Source organism: Symphalangus syndactylus, chromosome 17 (assembly GCF_028878055.3).
Source record: "Symphalangus syndactylus isolate Jambi chromosome 17, NHGRI_mSymSyn1-v2.1_pri, whole genome shotgun sequence".
Classification (NCBI taxonomy): Eukaryota; Metazoa; Chordata; class Mammalia; order Primates; family Hylobatidae; genus Symphalangus; species Symphalangus syndactylus.
In genome coordinates, this window is record NC_072439.2 from 81,142,125 (window position 1) to 81,148,156 (window position 6,032).

At 40.0% G+C, this 6,032-nt stretch overlaps 1 pseudogene; it reads right to left on the reverse strand.

Moving 5' to 3' along the window:
* Nucleotides 1-4,782: 4,782 nt before the first annotated feature.
* Nucleotides 4,783-4,987, reverse strand: LOC134733318 (translation machinery-associated protein 7-like; annotated as a pseudogene).
* Nucleotides 4,988-6,032: the final 1,045 nt, after the last annotated feature.

Sequence of the window (6,032 nt, forward strand, 5' to 3'; positions counted from 1 at the left end):
TCTCGAGCCTCCTGAGTAGGTGGGATTATAGGCGTGTGCCACCACATACAGCTAATTTTTTTGTATTTTTGCAGAGACCGGGTTTCACCATGTTCCCCAGGCTGGATGGACTTATCTAGAGGATAAGTCCTCTTAGATAATGGCACATATCATTGCAGCTAACTTCAGAAATATAATCTGCCACAAGCGCATTTGCTAACCCTGGATTAATAATCTATGAGAATCCAACAATCTAAGATTCTGTCTTTCCATTCCTTCCTCCCATAGAGCATTGATTTCATTTACACTAATATGTTCTGTTAGATATTTCAAACAATGGGAAACATCTTGTTTTCCTTACAAATTTGTTTTGGCTTTGCTTTGATTTTAAAAATTATACTGTAAAATTGACCTTTTTTCTTTTAGTGTACAGTTCTGTGATTTTGAACACGTGTACAGATTCCTGTAATTATCATTATAATCAGAACAGTTCCATCACTCCCCAAATCTCCCTCATACTATCCGTTTACAGCCTTAATTATGGTCACCTCTCTTCCCTGCCATGACTCTTGGTAATCATTGATTTGTCCTCTGACCCTAGAGTTCTGTCTTTTTGAGATTATCATATAAATGGAACCATACAGTATGTGACCTTTCGAGACTGTCTTTTCTCACTTAGCATAACACTTTGGTTCTTATTGCTGCGCAGCACTCCATGGTATGGAAGTATCACAGTTGGTTTATCCATTTGGCAAATAGTTTCCTGATGGAAACAATTGCTTTGAACTGATGCCAAGCCACATAGACCAGACTTCAGACTCTATTTAGGAGGTAAGAAAAGATGAAAAGGAGCCCTGTGGACCAACTGTTACTCTAAACATGTTTATTTATTGGTAGAAATGCCAATCTCAGTATCATAAACAAACAAAAAATTAAAGAACCTGCTCTTTAGAACAAAACTCTAAGATCAAGAGAATGATTTTGAATGCCCCTTCTTAACCGAAGGAATATTTAAGAGAAAAAGGATTCATGAATTCAGACTTCCTTAGCCATTTTCTCTAAATGGACCAGGATATCCAAATCATGTTTTCAAAAGCCCATTTAAATTCTAAGAAAGTCAAGTGAAATTGTTAATGACAGCAAATTCAGTTCAGGTAGAGTGTGTGATGTATTAAAGCTACATTCCACATGGTTTTCCCGTTTGTATAATTATGCTCATTTTATAGTGCCTGGAATGTAATACAGTACTTTGTATGATTCAGAGGTTTATAATTGGATGACTATTTTATGCCAAACTCTCTCTCCTGGGGTCTCATTCATTTCTTATCACATTCTAGCCACAGTCTTAGCACAGCACATGCACCCACCAATTTTCTTCAATTAATGAGGGAGCAAATGAATGCAGAACTCTTAAGAGAGTCTCCGGGAGCTCCATTCATTCATTCTTCTGTAAGTAGTTAATGTACTCTCAGGTAAAAAGGTATCTTCATATCTATTTAAGAACAAACAGAATCAGGCTAACAAAATGCTTGGTTCAACATTAATGCTTCTAGGAGTGAAATCTTTTCCTGGCAGGTGAGATAGTCAACGTGGGGTGGAAGTAGGGCATGAGTTCTAAGACTTGGGACGGTTTTTACAATTTTCCTTCACTTCAAGGTAGTAACATTTGAGCACTGAGCTACCTTTACAGCTTCATGTTTCCTTGTGCTGTCATTTTAGTTCTTTTTTTTTTTTTTTTTTTTTAAGACAGAGTCTTGCTTTGTCACCCAGGCTGGAGTGCAGTGGCGCGATCTCGGCTCACTGCAACCTCCACCTCCCAGGTTCAAGCAATTCTCCTGCCTCAGCCTCCTGAGTAGCTGGAATTACAGGTGCCCGCCGCCATGCTCAGCTGATTTTTGTATTTTTAGTAGAGACGGGGTTTTACCATATTGACCAGGCTGGTCTTGAACTCCTGACCTCGTGATCCACCAGCCTCGGCCTCCCAAAGTGCTGGGATTACAGGTGTGAGCCACCGTGCCCAGCCCATTTTAGTTCTTAATGTGATGTGGGGAGGGGCAGGGGAGTTGCTCTAACACTTCAGCATCCAAATGACAGCAGCAAATAAGGGCTTCTGGAGCAATTCACTCTCCTCAGGGACCAGGAGTGAGAGAAACCAGCTTCTGCTCTCATAGTGTGATAAAGTCCCCTGTTTTTAAGTGTTCTTTGGGAAAACGCAGCCCTTTGAATTTGAGCCACGGCCTTGGCAGGGTAATGATGATTTAAACAAGAACTGCTTTTCTCTTCTTTAAAATGTCTTTGGCAAAAGCAAAAACAAAAAACTATTATTAACTATTAGGGCTAAATATCTATTCGTCCTTCTGTATCCTTGGCATATTGGGTCCAGGACCCCCGTGGATACCAAAATCTGAGGATGCTCATGTACCTGATATAAAATGGCATGGCATTTGCATATCCTACACATACCCTCCTGTATACTTTAAATCATCTCTAAATTACTTATAATACCTGTGACACAATAGAAATGCTGAGTAAATAGTTGCTAGGCTGTGTTTGTAAATGTTTATATCCTTTTTATTGTTCTATTATTATTTTTAAATTTTTTCAAATATTTTTGTCCCGAGGTTGATTGAATCTAAGGATGCAGAAGATATAGAAGGCTAACTAATCTGAAAATAGATATCAAAACTCATCTAGGAACAGTGCAGAATTGAGAATTTTTTAACAGAAACAATCTGCTTTTAAACAAATTTCCTACTTTAGTATTTCCCCTTTGATACCTTTTACATTTAACATACATTTATGGAGCATTTAGGAGACAGCACTTCACATTAATTAACCTCATTTACTACATGCAACATATGTGTAAGGGAATATTATTATTCCCGTCGTGCAAAGGGGAGATTTAGGCTCAGAGAATTGAGCATCTTGCTCAAGGTCTTGAGGCAGTGCCAGGGGTAGGCGTGGGGAGGTCAGGTCCTCCTTACTCTTCCCAACTCCCCATCTTCAAGTCCTCCAAGCTACCACAGTAGCTAGACAACCTAAGGAAAGAGCGTGCTCGCTGTGCAAATGAAACTCCGGAACGCTTCAGCAACACTGCAGCCCCTGCGACTCTCCTATATTCAATCAAACAGCTGGTAAATGGTGGCACTGACATATGGAGCCAGAACTTTCTGACCTGATGCTTGAGTGTGTTCCTATTCCTGCTCTTAGAAGCCTACCTTCCGGCTGGGCGCAGTGGCTCACGCCTGTAATCCCAGCACTTTGGGAGGCCGAGGCGGGCAGATTACCTGAGGTCGGGAGTTTGAGATCAGCCTGGGCAACACAGTGAAACCCCGTCTGCACTAAAAATACAAAATAAGCCGGGCGTGGTGACACATGCATGTAATCCCAGCTACTTGGGAGGCTGAGGCAGGAGAATCGCTTGAACCTGGGAGGCGGAGGATGCGGTGAGCCGAGATCGCGCCATTGCACTCCAGCCTGGGCAACAAGAGTAAATCTCCATCTCACCAAAAAAAAAGAAAAAAAAAAAAGCAAGAAAAAAAAAAGAAGCCTACCTTCCAACAGCTCCACAACTGCTTTCGTTTAGGTTTCATTACGAATATTGTGTTTCCTGCTAAATAAATCAGAGCAGTCTCCAGTAAATAAATGCCTCAGAAGTTTCTCTATCTCACCAGCTGGATCTCATAAACAAAAATCAGGTAGGTGAATTTAACCGTTCCATCCTCGCCCAATTTGCCCCAACATTTAACCTAAATCCCAGAGACTTCACCAATTCATTCGATCTGGAAACATCAATTGCTCAGCTAATCTTTTCCCCTCTTTTCCCATTATCACGATTAGCTACTTATTGTTCTTCCTGTTTTGCTTCAGCTGAAATAAACTTGAGTTCTTATCCTTTCTGTCAGATGGATTTCCAAGCTTAAAAGCTTTGAATCAGAATGATATTAATCCTGCTTTTCCTGCACTGTGGCATTATTGCTTGTTACAGATATTTGCACTGCTCCATCTTACTTTCTGAGAGTTTCGTGGATGTTCTCATTGCAAATGAGTCTGTGTTAGGGAGTTTGTATTTTCTCAAGAAACCAGAAACCTCATTGTTAAAAATCTCACTTTTGCAAAGAAAATTCTAGTCCACTTGTCAATTTTTATAAAATCTTATTTATAATCAAAGTCAGATTTCAACTAACATTTACATTATTAGCATTGCATGAAGGTAAGTGTATTTTCTGTAGAGACTGACCCTAGGGCAGCTGCACAGATCTCTGCAAGAAGGTTCCTCTTTGGTGACAATGAGTCAGATATGTATTGACTCAGAAATGAATTTAAGAAGAAAAAAAATTTTGTCATCTTATGAATAAGTGTTTCATCTTAGTTTAGTTGATAAAGCAGCAGCTCTAAAAATAAAACTTACTGTAGATTTGCTCTTTTTTCTTTTATTTTAAAAACCAAACTCTTACTCTTAACTTTGCCTTTTTGCATACCTAAATAATTCCTTTTTTTTTTTTTTTTTTTTTAAAGATAGAGTCTCACTATGTTGCCCACACTGGACTCAAATTCCTGGACTCAAGCGATCCTCCTGCCTCAGCCTCCCAAGTAGGTGGGACTACAGGCATGGCCACCAAGCTCTTCTATAGTAATATATAATTTTTTATCTTTTATTTTTTATTTTTACAAAAGTTTATTCTTAAATGTACAACAGGCTCCAAGACAACACTTCATTCCAGCTATAGGTGGCAAAAGATGTTATGCAGGGAATACAGATGTTTAAATACGAATGAAATCAATGGTCACCATCGACTCAGGCACAAGGAACAGCTTACTTTTTGCCAGATTTCTTAATTCCACCTGTGTCCACGGGCCCCTTCCTTCTGGCCTTAACTTTCAGCTCCTCGAGTTCCTTCTGCTCCTCTTTTTGTTTCTGCTTGAAAGCCTTATCTTCCTCGTCCATCTCCTTGGCCTGCGTCTTGGGCTGTTTCAGGGGCTTCTTGCCACCTTAGCGGCTGGACATGGCAACTGCCGCCCCTTCCCCAGACCCTGCCACTGGAAATCCTAATATATAATTTTTAAAAATGATTTTACTTTGGGAGGCAGAGGCGGGCGGATCACGAGGTCAGGAGATCAAGACCATCCTGGCTAACACAGTGAAACCCCGTCTCTACTAAAAATACAAAAAATTAGCCGGGCATGGTGGCAGGCACTTGTAGTCCCAGCTACTCGGGAGGCTGAGGCAAGAGAATGGTGTGAACCCGGGAGGCGGAGCTTGCAGTGAGCCGAGATTGTGCCACTGCACTCCAGCCTGGGCAACAGAGCAAGACTGGGTCACAAAAAAAAAAAAAAAGAGATTTTAGGCATTAGTATTTGGAAGGAATTCCTAGGTTGAAGAGATGGTGAGCTAATTGTTTGGGTCTACATATGAGCTGAAATATAAATTTCAAGGAAGTTTAAATGTCCATGAAATCAGACCTAGCTTTTCAAAATTTTCGCATTGACAATGATTGTCTAATAAATCTATCGTTCTACACTAACTAAAAACAGATTTTTTTTGCCACTTCAACCTTGAACTACTATGACATTTTGTGTATTTCAATGACATTTATTAAATTCTACCTTTCACTGAAGTTTTCTTTGTGTGTAAAAAGTTACTGTGTAATGAGAATCCTAAACATCGAACACAAGGCTGATGCATCTGTGTATCCTTCATGGCACCAAATAGAGCTTTCTTCTTTTCTCTGCCCTAATCCATCCGATATACTATTGTTGAATTCATTTTCCTAAAATTTAGCTCTGATTAAGTCACTTGTTGGCTAAGCACTTACAACAGTTTCTAGTTGTTTACTGAGTTATATGTTCCTGCTCACCTGGCATAGCCTTCTATAATCTGGCCCCAACCTGTCGTTTCTAGCTTTATCTCTATGGTATTTTCCACTGAAACTTGGCTCTTTCTAATTCTGAGAAGAGGTGCTGGGATTTTCCTTTGTGTGTGTCTGTGTGTGTGTGCTATTCTCATGAACTGCAGTGTCTCATACAGAGACCAATCTCAAATCAAGTTCACA